Source organism: Piliocolobus tephrosceles, chromosome 3 (assembly GCF_002776525.5).
Source record: "Piliocolobus tephrosceles isolate RC106 chromosome 3, ASM277652v3, whole genome shotgun sequence".
Classification (NCBI taxonomy): Eukaryota; Metazoa; Chordata; class Mammalia; order Primates; family Cercopithecidae; genus Piliocolobus; species Piliocolobus tephrosceles.
Genome location: NC_045436.1, coordinates 133,526,698 through 133,541,695, shown reverse-complemented (window position 1 = coordinate 133,541,695; position 14,998 = coordinate 133,526,698).

Sequence of the window (14,998 nt, the reverse complement as noted above, 5' to 3'; positions counted from 1 at the left end):
TTTTAGGAGTGCCCTAGTGAGTCTAATGGGAGCTAGTGTTGAGGACCACTGATCTACAGGTTCTCCACCTCCCTTTCCCATTTCATCCCTGCCTCTCCACTAGCTACCCCTCATCTCCGAGTCTTATGTTTGCATTTACCTACTTTTTATGTTTGTGTATCTTTGCTCAAGCTATGTCTCTTGTGAGAAATTATCCACCCACATCGGGGTACTTATTCTTCCTTATATGAACCATTCTCTGAGTAGGTCCCAACTCCTGAATCACGTTAGAATTTTCCTACTTCTCCATGCCTCCAGCAAGCCTTGCATCACACCAGGGCAGTTTGAAGTGGACAGACCTGTTTCCCCTGGAAGAGGGTGGTTTCCTTGAGGTGAAAGATGATGCCTTGCTTCCCTGGGTGTCTAAAGCATGCCCACCCAGCTTAGTACAAGTCACAGTAGCCACTCTATCAATATCGGTTGCAAAGATGGATGAAAATGCAGGTTCATGTTTGGGATCAGCGTCTTTTAGAAATGAGGGAAGACTAGAATCGTTTGTATATTTGAGGGTAGTTCGAATTTTTTTTAAAGTAAAAAAAAAAAAAAAAAAAAATCCCAATTTTAAATTTGAGGTTCTTGGCGCACATGAGACTAGAGCCAATATCCCCCAAACCTCTCTCTTTATGATGTCCTCTTTGGGTTCCATTGGGATAACTCAGATTGATTCAGCCCCAAGTGCCCCCAGATAATTCAGTAACACATGGAGTATAACTTTGTCCCCTAATGGGAAAGAATGGCAGATTTCTATGCCAACCAGAAGATGGATGGATGTCAAGACACACAGTAGAAAAGTAGTGAGGTAGACCATTTATATTGGTGTGCGGTTCTTCCTTCTATTTCAAGACATGCCCCCACTTCAGATTCCTCTTTTTAAATTTTTTATGTAACTAATTAGTGAGTGCAAAATTTTTACCCCATGAATCTGCATCAACATAATATGTATTTTGTACACAAAAAGTGATGAAACAGAGCGGCAGGGTCAAAACAATGTCAGCATCAAAACTTTCAGGATGAATATCTGTGGCCTGAAGAACATTCCAGCAACAACAGCGGCGCCTTGTTTGAAAAACTGCTGCATCAGCAACATTCTTGATAGTAAAGAAGATGTGTGAAAAATCACATATTTTATTTTATTTATTTATCTATTTATCTATTTATTTATTTATTTATTTATTTATTTATTTATTTATTTAGAGACGGAGTCTGGCTCTGTCACCGGGGCTGGAGTGCAGTGGCCAGATCTCAGCTCACTGCAAGCTCCGCCTCTCGGATTTTACGCCATTCTCCTGCCTCAGCCTCCGGAGTAGCTGGGACTACAGGCGCTCGCCACCTCGCCCGGCTAGCTTTTTGTATTTTTAGTAGAGATGGGGTTTCACCGTGTTAGCCAGGATGGTCTCGATCTCCAGACCTCGTGATCCACCCATCTCAGCCTCCCAAAGTGCTGGGATTACAGGCTTGAGCCACCGCGCCCGGCCAAATCACATATTTTAACAGCGCATTTTAGAAAAGTTATATTCGGCCGGGTGCGGTGGCTCAAGCCTGTAATCCCAGCACTTTGGAAGGCCGAGACGGGCGGATCACGAGGTCAGGAGATCCAGACCATCCTGGCTAACACGGTGAAACCCCGTCTCTACTAAAAAATACAAAAAAAACTAGCCGAGGCTGAGGCAAGAGAATGGCCTAAACCCAGGAGGCGGAGCTTGTAGTGAGCTGAGATCCGGCTACTGCACTCCAGCCCGGCGACAGAGCGAGACTCCGTCTCAAAAAAAAAAAAAAAAAAAGAAAAAAAAAGAAAAAAGAAAAGAAAAGTTATATTCTAGGTGAAGAAGTTTTAGGAATGCCTTCACTCATGTATTTTGCTCATGATTTCCTTTTTGTGTATGCACAAAAGCTAAAGTAAAAAATCAAAGCCATGGTCCTTATTTAATTTACTATGTTTCTTCTTATTTTGTGGCACATAAAATAATGGTGTCTTTATTATTTTGCCAGGGATGCCGTAAGAAAGTATCACAGATTGGGTGGCTTAAACACTGCAAATGTATTTTCTCTCAGTTCTAGAGGTTGGAAGTCTGAGATGAAGGTATTGGTAGGGTTGGTTTCTTCTGAGGTCATAGTTTGTAGGTGGCCATTTTCTTTCTGTGTCCTCACGTGGTCTTCCCTTTGTGTGTGTCTGTGTCCTAATCTTCATTTTCTTTTTTTTTTTTTTTGTGATAAGATCTCAGTCTGTCACCCAGGCTGGAGAACAGTGGTGCCATCTTGTCTCACTACAACCTCTGCTTCCCAGGCTTAAAGGATCCTCCCCACCTCATCCTCCTGAATAGCTATGACTACAGGCATTTGCCACCACGTCCAAACAATTTTTGTATATTTTGTAGAAACAGGGTTTTGCTGTGTTGCCCAGGCTGGTCTCAAACTCCTGGGCTCAAGCCATCCACCTGATTCAGTCTCCCAAAGTGTTGGCATTATACAGGCATGAGCCACTGCACCCTGCCCTGATCTCCTCTTCTTATAAGGACACTTGTCATATTGGACTAAGGCCAACCCTCCTGTCCTTATTTTCACTTCATGACCCCTTTAAAGATCCTATCTCCAAATACAGTTTTGTTTTAAGGTACTAGGAATTAGAACTTCATATATGAATTTTAAGGGAATACAGTTTTGGCCATAACAATGGCCTTACAATTGATGGCTTCTTACTTTCAGTGAAATTTAAGGTATACACTTCAGAAGATTGTAATTATATTAAATGAGTGTCTGCAGCTGGAAAGCACTCCCTGAGCCTTAGTTGTTTATCATTACTTATTTCATAGACTGGTTGAAGGGACTAAGTAAGACAGCACTTCTAAAGTCCTTAGCACAGAACCAAGTATATTGTGAGTGCTCAATGGATGTTGGCTACTATGATCATTATTAATTTGGAAGTATTTTCATATGAGTAAGAAGTTACTGAGAAAAAAATCACTTTTTTTTTTAAATAGGTAGTGATTTTTTAAAAAAAAATCTTAGAATTTGATGATGACTTTGAAAACCCTAGTGTACAATCAAGAAAGCACTAAGTTGGCAGCCATGATTCAGGCATAATGCTTACAAGATTACTTTAATGTACAAAAGTGTTTTGTAATTACCTAATTGTCTGGCACCACTTCAAGTCCTATTTTTTAACCCCTTTAAGCCAGGCCAGAAACATCGCCAGTGAGTGTGACACAGTGATGCAAAATGCATTAAGCTTTTACAGCAGAGCCTCAAGACCCCCAATAGCATCAAGGGATTAATAATTGGAGTAAGAAAGATAGATGTATTTTATGAATAATTCAGTCTATCATTAGAAATTAGAAACTTGAGAGCCTTGCTACATGGGAGAGTAAACAGAAGCTTGCCTTAATGGGTTATAATTTTAAAATGAGGAAGACGTTGCCAATTGTCACTTAGGTAAGCTTCAAGCACACTTCTCAATGAAAAGAAACTCACTCGAAATGAGGTCACCCACTGGGGTCAAGTTCAAGATAAAGAGATGAATACTTTCCTGCGCTGGTTTACCAACTGGTTCTTTGTCATCTTGAATAAAATAATTAACCTCTTTATAAGTAAACCTGTGAAGTTTTAAAGCCACACACGTTTTGTCTCTAAACCAGGCATCCTTCACCAAGCCATACTCTCAGATTGCTTCTTCCATCCTCAATACCCAGAGTTTTTCATGGAGTCCACCTTTATTAAAATTTCCCAACCAACCCTGGAGCTTTCTAATAACCTGTCAACAAAAGAAAACTAGTCATGGCAGTCCTAGGAAGAGTTTGTACATTTTGCACCTGGCTTTAGGTGTGTAAAACTCCCAGCTTTGCCATCAAATTCAAATGAGTCCCTCAAATGATGGACATTTCCATTCAAGTCTGAGGGAAGGATTTCGTTAAGAAAATGCTGTACAAGTCCATCTATTAAAAACAGGGTATGGATCAGTGGCAGAGACAAAGCTGTGTGCTCTCTAAACCCATTTCACGCTCTTTCTGAGTAGATAGCAAAGCCACAGTTCCCAGTCTCCCTGTGCAGTCGCTGGGGCCTTGTTATGATTTCTAGTCAACTTAATGCATAACACTCTCAGTTCTAGACCTAAAGCTCCCAGAGTCATCCTGTCCTCTCTCAGCTACCGTCTTCCACCTGGTTAATGATGCAAGCTTGGAGACAAGAATGCTCAGGGCAACCTCCAGAGACAAGCACTGAAAATGCCAGAACCACTGTTTGGAAGGAGCCTGGATCCTGAATGTCTGCAGAGTGCACACTCTCCACCTTTACTGACCATATCACTCTGTCACATATGGGAGAAAGTCACTTTGACTGTGGTTAAGCCACTGAGATGTAGTGGTTGCTTTTTTACAGAAGCTAGTTTTATTTACCTTGAATACTATAGGTATTGATTTTCCTGATAGGACTAATATAAGGATTAATTTATTTGTTTGCTTTTTTACTTTATTCAACAAGTATCATTTCAAATCCACTATGCAAGAGTCATGCTGCTAGATGCCAGTTCATGAAGTAGAGACAACTGTGATTCAGAGCTTGGACTTTGGAATCAAAATAGGGGTTCGGATCCTGGCTCTGTCACTTACAAGCCATGTGACTTTGAATATGTGACTTAATATCTCTGTGCTTTAGTTTTTTCACCTGTAAAATAGGGGTAATAACACTATCTACCTCATAGGGTTGCTGTCCTGAGAATTAAATGAACTAATTAATGCATGCAAACTACTTTGTTCCTTATCTAGTGTATATCTCAATGAAACTTGATATTAGGGCAGAGTCAGGGTAGATCTCCAATTTTCTAAATTAAACATAAAATGAGCTGTTATTAGTAGTCAAATTTATAAGTACATCCTACTTGTGTAGCCATGAAACTCAAATCCAGTGATAATCCTCGAAGGGACTGAAGGAATGCGATCACCAAGGCAGGTTCCCAGCACTTGCTCTTCTTTGGATACATAGGCACACGCTCTGGCAGTGCATGCCAGGAAATCTCATTTTGGTTAAGGAAAAGTATAAAATTACTGGAGAATTTATTTGAAGATTTGGGAGAAGAAAAAAGAAAATGAAAATTAGAGGAGGTTTTCCTTCCTTCAGGTTGCTGACACAAACATTTCCTTGGTTTTCTGGAGGCTTTTCCAGTGGGGTGGACCCACTAAATAAATAGATGTTTCTTTTTGCTTTTACAAAATCCAGTAATGCAAAGTCTTATGTTTATTTAATATTTTCCTATTTGTTTTCATAGCCAAAATAATGTCTGCTGGGCAGGCAGTTCCTTGAGAAGATCCAGCATACCGTGTCCTGACACAGAGTCAAGAGTTTTCAGGAAGAAAATACAAAATGCCCTTTTAGAGAAAGAATGAGATGGGCTGGTATTCAGAGAGTCCATTAACCTGGAGTAATAGCAAAACATGCACACACACAACAAAATAAAACTCTGGATAAATTGGCATTGAAAGACTCCAGGCCCAGAAAAGATCTTTTCAAAACATTTATAATATATATATTTCTCTGGGCCCATGGTTCTGATTTCAACTGTCAGTAGCTAAAGAACATGAACTTTTATGATGTGAATAAAGGAACTAGAGAAAATGGAAGATTATGTTAAAACAAAAAGCTGGTGACTTGCTTTGGGAGAGAAGCAAAACCCAAACCAGGATACAAATAAGCCCTCTATACGAACAATGTCCATGGGTTGTACCAAAAAAGAGAGTTTGAGCAAAGATCTCAGGGCATTAAAAATGGGAAGGCGGCAACTTCCTAAAAAGCAAACCAGGCAGGTAGCTTAATCTATTTTCCATTACGAACTGAAAGGATTGCATTGTCCTAGGCACCAAAAAAGGTCAGTGTGAACTTTAAAACTTCCATTTTGTTTGTTTAGCACTTTGCATAGGACAGAGCCATTTGTGAGCAAGAAAAACAATTTTGTGACTAGAACCTCAAAAAGTCAGAGGAAGATAGAAGCAGCCTCTTCTTGGCGCTGCTCAGGATGTGACCAGATAGGTCAGCAGCTTTCTGTGCCTTTGTCCTCCAGTACTGTGTGTAGAAAAGGGCTTGGGTCAGGTGTGGTGCCGTGCGTCTGTAGTCCCAGATACTCAGGAGGTTGAGGCAGGAGAATCGCTTGAACCTGGGAGGCGGAGGTTGCAGTGAGCCAGGATAGCACCACCATACTCCAGTCTGGGTGACAGAGCGAGACTCAGAGACTCCGTCTCAAAAAAAAGAAAAAAAGAAAGAAAGAAAAGAAAAGAGCTTGGCAACTAGTTGGCCCCTGTGGGATTAGATCCTGCAATTTCTGAAATGTTTTTTGAACATTCTTGATTAAGGCAAGCTAATCATGTTTACTTTTCAATGGTCTTTCACTTTAAACAGAGTGTTTTCTACTTTTGAAGAAAGAAAATCTGTCTACCATTTGAAGTCAGAAAATGAGCTTAACAAACTGAGTTAAGGGGTTACCTTTTGAAACCAGTTTTCATTCAGATTGGGCCCAGTATTTCCCTAGCAGCCCAGGACCCCCCGGAGAAAGGAACGGCTCTGTTTTCATTTCATTCTCTCATGTCCACGTTCCACCATAGTTGTGAATATCTGGAGTTGTCTTTGGGGAATTTAGGACCGATCAAGACCTTAAAAAGGCTATACAGCAACAGGAAACTCCAAAACAAATCCTTCCCAAGGGAAACTTTCCAGGCCTGGAAATAGTTCCTTCTCAACCTGACCACCTAGCCACCACTGTTGCCTGTTCGTGGAACTTCAACCCCAAGTTAGAAATTTGGTACCAGATAAGTTCTGTGTGTTTCATGTATCACCTCAATTTAATCTTCACAGTGACTCTAATAATAAATAATAAATATATGAGGCAAAACAATAATAAATATATGAGGCAGAATGATTATTATCCCATTCTATAGGTGAGAAAGCTGAGGCACAGAGAAGTTGGGTAACTTACCCCGAGTCATACAGCTAGTAAGTGGCAAAGCCAGGATTCAAATGTGGGGAGCTTGACCACAAAGTATATGAACTGAGCCACTAACTATATTACCTTTCCTAACATCTGAAATCTTTAAGAGAAGAAAGAAGATATCTCTGACATTGAAAATGCAGGCAAATTGGTGGGGAGATTGTTTTTAAGCAGAGTAGCACTCCTGGCACTCTTTATTTCACACTTTGCAGGGGCTCATCCATTCCTGTAAGACTGGCCTTGGTGACATCCACAGGACTGCTGAGCTTCAAGTAGTTTCTACTGAGTCTCACAGTATTCTTGCCTAGGACATCATTATCCTGGCAGATCAAGTACCATGGGAGGAAGCTGCTCTCAGTCCCTCCAACCATGTAAGCTATTCACATTTTCCAAGATCCTTGATTATGTGCCTGAATAGAAAATTTGGTTTCTGATTAATAAGCATCCTTGCCTTTATGCTTCTACAAAAAGCATTTGTGCTAATAATGTGATGCTTAATAATGAGATGTCTGTCACAGGAAGGGAAATGGCAATGGGGAAACAATGATCTTGGGCCAAGTTTAAATGTCACCCTTTTAAAAAAACCTTCACCCCAAAGAATCACACTGAAGTCACTTATGTTTGTTAAAGGTGTTGCAAAGCAGAGATTGTTTTTTCTTTCCTGTTTCATTGATGATTTCAGGGTGCTTTTCCATTTTTCAGAAGGGTCCTGGATCTGGAAGTATCCAAGCCTCAGGCTGGCAGAGCTTGGCAGAGTGACATTCCTGCCAAGTTCAGGACAAATCTATTTCTCCCTCTGTTACCATTAGAACCTTCATCTCTACATTTAGGACCTGACATGTGCCAAACTGCCCAATTACTCCTTGTCTGTCATTAAAGTGTGCAGCTAAACACTGGGTTTGAGAATACATCATTGCAACTGTCTAAACACAAGCCCAAGTGTATTCAATAGTCCCAGAGGATCAGGGTACAGGACTAAAACGATTCAAATGGGCCAACATCCAAAATGTCATATACAGTCACGCACAAAAAAGGTGCCTGTGGAGAAAACTGGATTGACACCCATAAAGCACAAAGATGTGAGTCTTGTGTTTTCTGAGCTTCTGGGAGGGCCCGCCCTCCTGTGCCTTGCCTGTGTGGCTCATTGCCTGTGAGGGGACATTGGGAAAGGCTCTGTTTTAGAAGAAGCCTGGCCAGATAGATGACACTAGCCAAGTACCTTGGCAATCCTGAAAACCAATTTGATTCCAGTCAAATCAGAAGGGACTGATAGAAATAGGAGGAGAATGCTGGAGGGGGCATCTGGTTAGTGTAAAAAATAAAAACAGCCATTTCAGCTAATTTTATTGGAGAATCTAAAATACAGAACCACTGCGAAGAGTAACCTAGCCTATCCGGTCAGCATAGGTTAAATTATGACACAGTGGTGGCTGATTTGTGGTGGCTGAACCCAACAAAGGCAGATTTTCCAACATACTCCTTGTTCATCACAGTTCAGTAGAGAGGCTCCACTCTTCATGGCCCTCATATATCCAGGCTGATGGAACAGCCACCATCTCCAAAGCCGTGCATTCCTTTTCCAGAGGGAAACAAAGCCCTGGAGGGTCTCAAAGTAGCAACTAAATGATCTGGCCTGGAAGTGATGGCATCTCATCTGCTCAAGATTCGTTGACCAGAATTAGTCACATGGCCCCAGCAACCACAAGAGGGTCATGGCGTGTACTGCCATCTACCATTAATGACCACCACAACCACCCTAGGTCACATCTCTAAGTAGCAAAGTTGGAGTCCTGACTCTAACTTTGCACAGTCCATGACTTTAACACAGAAGCCGGGGCCCACAGACCTTTGGCCCAGCTTGGCTGTAGAGTTGATCTAGGGGCCTCTGAGGATAGGGAGAGGCCCTTGAGAATGGGTTGTTTTCCACAGCCTAGAACTCTAGCTTTGGTCAGATACCCCATTCTTACTCCTGAAGAGGTCAGAATCCCTAGCTTAGTCCCACAATAATTGATCCCTTGCTTATCTTTGTGGAGTCCTCCAGATTGGGGAAAATTTGCAAACATATTGAATCATTTGGACTCTTCCTGGCCTTCTTGGTAGGAGAAAAACAGATCCCTGGAGCAGGGGCTGTAGGGAAGTATTTTCTGACATTGGTTCCAATCCAGAATTCCTGCAAGAGGTCTGTGATAGCTTCTGTATCTGTAAACTGCTAAAGAGTACACCTTCCCAGATGTGTATTGCTATTTTTAGAATGCATGCAGCAATTGTGATCCATAAAATATACATTCTATTTTAAACAGGTACTGAATTGATTTTATCATTGCACATTTTCTCAATCTACAGCTCCTCAAAGCATTTTTTAGCATAATTTGGGAGGGGAGTGAGGAGTGGTGGTGGTTTGCCAGGTTTTGTTTTGTTTTGTTTTTGACATTATAAAGATATAAAGAAGACCTTGTACTGTTGGAAATCTCTGCTCCCTGAATTAAAACTGATTTATATAGCACCATTACACTATTACAGTATTCTGTATTTGCCTATATATTTACTTTTATCAGTGGATTTTATGCTTTTGCATGCTTTCATATTGCTCAACATCCTTTTCTTTAACTTGAAGAGCTCCCCTTACATTTTTTATAAATTTGGTCTAGTAATGATGAAGTCCCTCAGCCTTTTCTTGTCTCAGAAAATCTTTATCACTCTCTTACATTTGAAGGACAGTTTTGCTGAACATGTTATCTGCATCGGGTGCTTTGTAAGGGCCTTTTTTCTAGGCTTCTCAGACCTTTTTGGGGAATTTTCTGGACAACTAACAGCAATATGTAAACATTTCAGTGGTTGCTTTTGAAGCTGATATTTGTCTTCTGAGAGAATTATCCCATTGAGGGTGGGATAAGGCAGGAGGGTACCATCTTGAGAATACCAGACTAAAGCTCATATAAATAGAACCACTGCCTGCTGGGAGGTCAGTGCAGGTAACACTTGGTCAAGGGGCATCAGCAGAAGTACTAAATGAACAATTAGGGAGCTGGAATAGAGGAGATTATACACACAAACCCTCCTGCACCCACTGCAATAACTAAATAGCTGGCATCACTTATTTCAGGTGTGTCACAGTAATCTGCCCAAAGTTGTAAGTGGAGTGAAGGGCAGGTGAAGGTCAGGATTATAACAATATCCCGGCCCATGATTTTCTGTCATGTTAGCACAGAAGATAAACCCAACTGTCTGGCCACTTTCATTTATGGGTAGTTTATCACACAAGCGGTGTCAAATAAACCAAGCCTCCTGAACACATCACCGTATATCGGGCCAAGGAAAGTTTTATGTCCCGAAGGCCACTATTTGTGACCTAGGCCCAAGGGAGGCCCCCTGCTCTGAACCTTGCTTTGAACCCTGCCCCGTAAGGGGTCACCAGTGTGACTGCATAGCCAATAAGGCCAAGGACATGACTTCCTGTGTTACTCTGAGTCCCCATGTGTCTTTGTAATAAGTTCACATCAGTTAGTGTGTGACTCTTCCTTTTGACTCTCTCCTTAGAGGTCTATCACCGTTATTCATGTACATGGTGGCAGTTCTTTTTTCTTAATGGTATACAATGAGCAAAAACCAGAATAGAAATTCCACCTTTGGCCGGGTGCAGTAGCTCACACCTGTAAATCCAACACTTTGGGAGGTCAAGGCAGGCAGATCACTTTAGGCTGGGAGTTCAAGACCAGCTTGGGCAGCATGGCGAAACCCTGTCTCTACTGAAAATACAAAAATTAACTTGACTGGGTGGTGCATGCTTGTAGTCCCAACTACTCAAGAGGCTGAGGTACGTGAACCACTTGAACCTGAGAGGTAGAGGTTACAGTGAGCTGAGATCACACCACTGCATTCCAGCCTGGGTGACAGAGCAAGACTCTTGTCTCCAAAAAAAAAAAAAAAAGGAAAAGAAAAGAAGAACAAAAAAAGAAAGGAAGAAAGAAAGGAAGGTAGGAAGGAAGGAAGGAAGGAAGGAAGGAAGGAAGGAAGGAAGGAAGGAAGACCCTCCTTTGTGTCTCAGTCCTTCTTATTTACGCGATTTCCAGCCAAAACCCCAAGGTGATTGTCCTAAGTTCCCCTCACAAAGCTGGGAAAGAGAAAAAAGGAGATGGGGCTGGTCTGCAGCTAATGGGCATGTAAAACAGGAAACCAAAGACATTATTTGGTGAAAAAAGAGACTTGGAGGAAAGTTACAATCCAAAGCACCACACACACGGGGGGTTGGCATGTTCCCAATCCCAAGAGAAGCACCTGCAATCTGCCAGATGATAGGAGCGAGGAGTCTGAGAGCTGAGTGAGGAGAAATTACTCCAGCATTGATTCACAGAGCTCAGCCCCTCTTATGAGGCTCCCGGATGCAGCTGTGGGTGAAGAAGGAACTGGTGAAGGAGAAAATGTTTGGACTTTACTTTCTGTGTTTAGTGTAAACCCAAGGGCCCCTTGGAGTCAAAAAATTACTGGAGAGTAAAAGAGCACTGGCAGTCATGGGGAATTGCAGCCAGTCTTTGCTCAGCAGGCTGTCTTCCAGTAAGATTAGGATCACAGAGCTCATCAGGCAAAACCTATCTCTCAATGTCCAGGGTGAATGGTGTGCACACACAGAAATAATCTATTGCCATGGCCCTGGGGGACAATCCTGCGGCCAGACCTGGGTTGAGGTCAGGGCCTGCAGGCTGCCTGAGAAAGCTAATAGGACAGCATGAGCTAATGGAGTGAACCCAGATGAAAAGAAAGGGCTTAGGAAAGACAGAAGAATAGCAGAGCATCTCCTTGCTAATTAAACTCCTTGAGACATGCAGAAGAAAGAAAGTATTGGGGGGAGCAAGAACCTGCATTCTTAACAGCTCCCAAAGTAATTCCACTGCAGGTGGTGCCATGAGCCACATGTTGGTAGATGGCAGGTTTCAGAGGACTGACATGCGGCATCCTGTTGATATAGGAAGCATACTTTTCAATGTTCAAATGTTTTTGTAAATCTCTAGGAGATAGCAGTTTGCCGAGTTGGCAAATGGGCAGCGCTTGGGCAAATAATGGAATGAACTTGTGGGGCCAGGGGCCAAACTGCTGTAATCTTCCAGGCCTCTACATTCTCTTCTCAGGCACAATGGCAAGAACAAAGGTAAGAGTAAAAAGGATCTTTGGGGGAGTCCTGTGCCGAGGGTATTGGGTACCGGCCTCCCGTGTGAGTAGGGCCCTGCACACAGACTGAACCACAGGTAGTCATGGCAACTTTTGTGTCTAGGACGTGTGCACGCCAGCTTGCTTACTCTCTCGTGCTGATTTGCCCCTGGCCTTGCTGAATGTAAATCTGTGAAATGAAGATCAAAGGTATCTTCGTCCAAGGACCTGATCCTCTGCCTCAGGGTCTCACCTTCATCTTGTCATGAAGCCTGCATCCTGAGTCTATGACCTTAATGTTTCTGCAACTGGAGTCTGCGTTATTTTTAGAAACCCTAGACATTCTTCATTTGGGGATTTGTCTTAATGATAATCTTAAAACAGAAGTTTTACCAGTTCTAAAGAGAAGAGTTCTCTTTTGGAGTAGCAATTCCCATTTGGAATTCCTCTTCCATCAAATAAAATTTGATTTTTTTTTTTTTAAGTCAGTGTCTCTCTAGCTGTGGTCTTCAAGAGAATAGCAGATCTTTCTGTACATTCTCAATGATCTATGTGAATGATCTTTTTCTTTCCTCTCTTAAAAGCAGAAAAACAATCGTTTAGATACAAGACCCAGAAGTGAAATTCTACTTGGCTTTGTAATGACTTTGGGTGGAAAATCTCCAAAGATGAACTACGTCTTGTGCCAATTCATTTGAACTGAATTCAATCCAACAAGTATTTATGGAACTGTGGTCTTGATGCTATGGCAGGCACAAGGGAATAGAGAGTGCTAAGGATCCTGGTCCTCTTGGGGGAGAATTATTGTACAAGGATCTATGGGAGCATTCTCCCTGGAGGGGTCAGAAAAAGCTTCTCAGAAGGACGAGTTTACCAGAATGACTGGCAGAGAGAGACAGAGAGAAATAGAGAGAGAGAGAGAGAGAGAAGCAACAGCAGCATGGGCAAAGGCATGGCACAGCCAGTAGTCTACCATGACTGGAATGTAAGGTTGGAGGGTAGATGGCCTGGGAAGGTAGAGAAATAGTCAAGAACCATGTGTGCTGTGGAGCTTGAGCTTGTTGGCAGAAAAATGCGGCCACTGTTTGGGGTTATAATGTCTTTCTGAAATCTCTGCCTCTGTATGTCTTCATCACCCTGTTTTGATTGAAAAGCCTGAACTCTCTCAAGGGCCATGTTTTATTGGTCTCACACTCCTAGGTATAAAGAGGTAAAAAGTACTGTCATCTTAGCAATCAGACCAGAGTTCCAATTAGGAAAAGACATGTCTGTGTGTGAAAAAAAATATGTTGATAAGAACTCAAGGTAGATTCCAAATACCTGAGAATTCAAGGTTTTAAACATCAGAAGGGAAATAATTTTGTGTAATTGGAGATAAAGAATTTGGGGTTTTGGTGGGGATTTCAGTGAAAAAGCAAGCTGCTAAGAAGGGAGGGGAAAGGGATATGGAATATGGTGGAGGAATGTCTCCCAACTCAACAGTCAGGGAAGTCTTTAAAATTCATGAATGCTCTGTGCAAGTGAGGATTTTGTCATAGGATATTGAGGACACGTTTGAATTTTAGGGCCAACTTGAACTGGGGTGTAGAATGGAAGCTACGAAGCAGAATGTGTTGTAGCACCTCAGGTGGCCCTGAAAACATAAGCCCCTGGGAAGTGTAGCTACTTTGGAAAGGGCTTTGGATTCCCTGGGCTATGGTTTTGGACTAGATCTTGAGGGTTTGACAGAGAATTTTATGTGTCAACTTGGTTAGGCTGTGATGCCCGGTTGTTTGGTCAAACATAAATCTGGTTGTTTCCATGAAGATTATTTTTAGATGTGATTAACATTTATAATCAGTAGGCTTTGAGTAAAGCAGATTACCCTCCATAAGTGAGTAGACATCATCCAATCAGCTGAAAGCCTTAAGAGCAAGCAAACATGCGCATGCACACACACACACACACGCACACACACACAGAGGGAGAGAGAGAGAGAGAAAACTGAGATTGCTGAAGAAAAAGCAATTCTGCCTCCCAACTGCAAAATAGAAACCCTGTCTGAGTTTTTGACTGCTGCCCTGCCCTGCAGATTTTGAACTCAAGACTGCAACCTCAACCTTTACCTGAATTTCTGGACTACCAGCTCACCCTATGGATTTCAGACTTGCCAGTCCCCATAATTATGTCAGCCAATTTAAAATAAAAATATAGATAGATAGATAGATAGATAGATAGATAGATAGATAGATAGATAATGATATCCTATTGATCCTGTTTCTCCAGAGAATCCTGAGTGATGTAGTTCTACAGTAGATATTTCCAGGTTCTGGGCAGGAGCAAGCCTTTTCTCACAGTTTGAGAAAATGCCCAAAGGAAAGGGATTCAAATATGGCTCTTCCTTGGCTCGTTAGGATGTAAGTGCTCTGTGGCAGACACTGCTAGATCCCAACTCTAAAGCTATTCTCTCTTATTCCTTCCTTACTAAAAGAACTCTAATTTGGCTGGCACATTTCTTCACTGATTCACCCTTCCCTCTCTCCCATTCTTCCTGTCTGGAATATAGACGCAAAGCCTCATGGTACAGGAGCCATCTTGCAATCATGAAGATAAAAGCCACAAAGAATGGTAGCGCAGGAGGTGGAAGGACCCTGCATAGTTGAAGACACTATGATTAGGTGTATCAGCCCTGGACTTAAGTACCTCTGCTTTTCTTAATAGGAGAAAAACAAACCTCTTCCTTGCTTATGTCAGTCTTCTCAAGTTCCTTGCTACTTGCAGCTGAGTCCACTCTTGATTGATATCACCTAATCTCAGTCACTATCAGATTAAGCAATGGCATTACTTTCAAAAGGCCACCAATAAAAAATT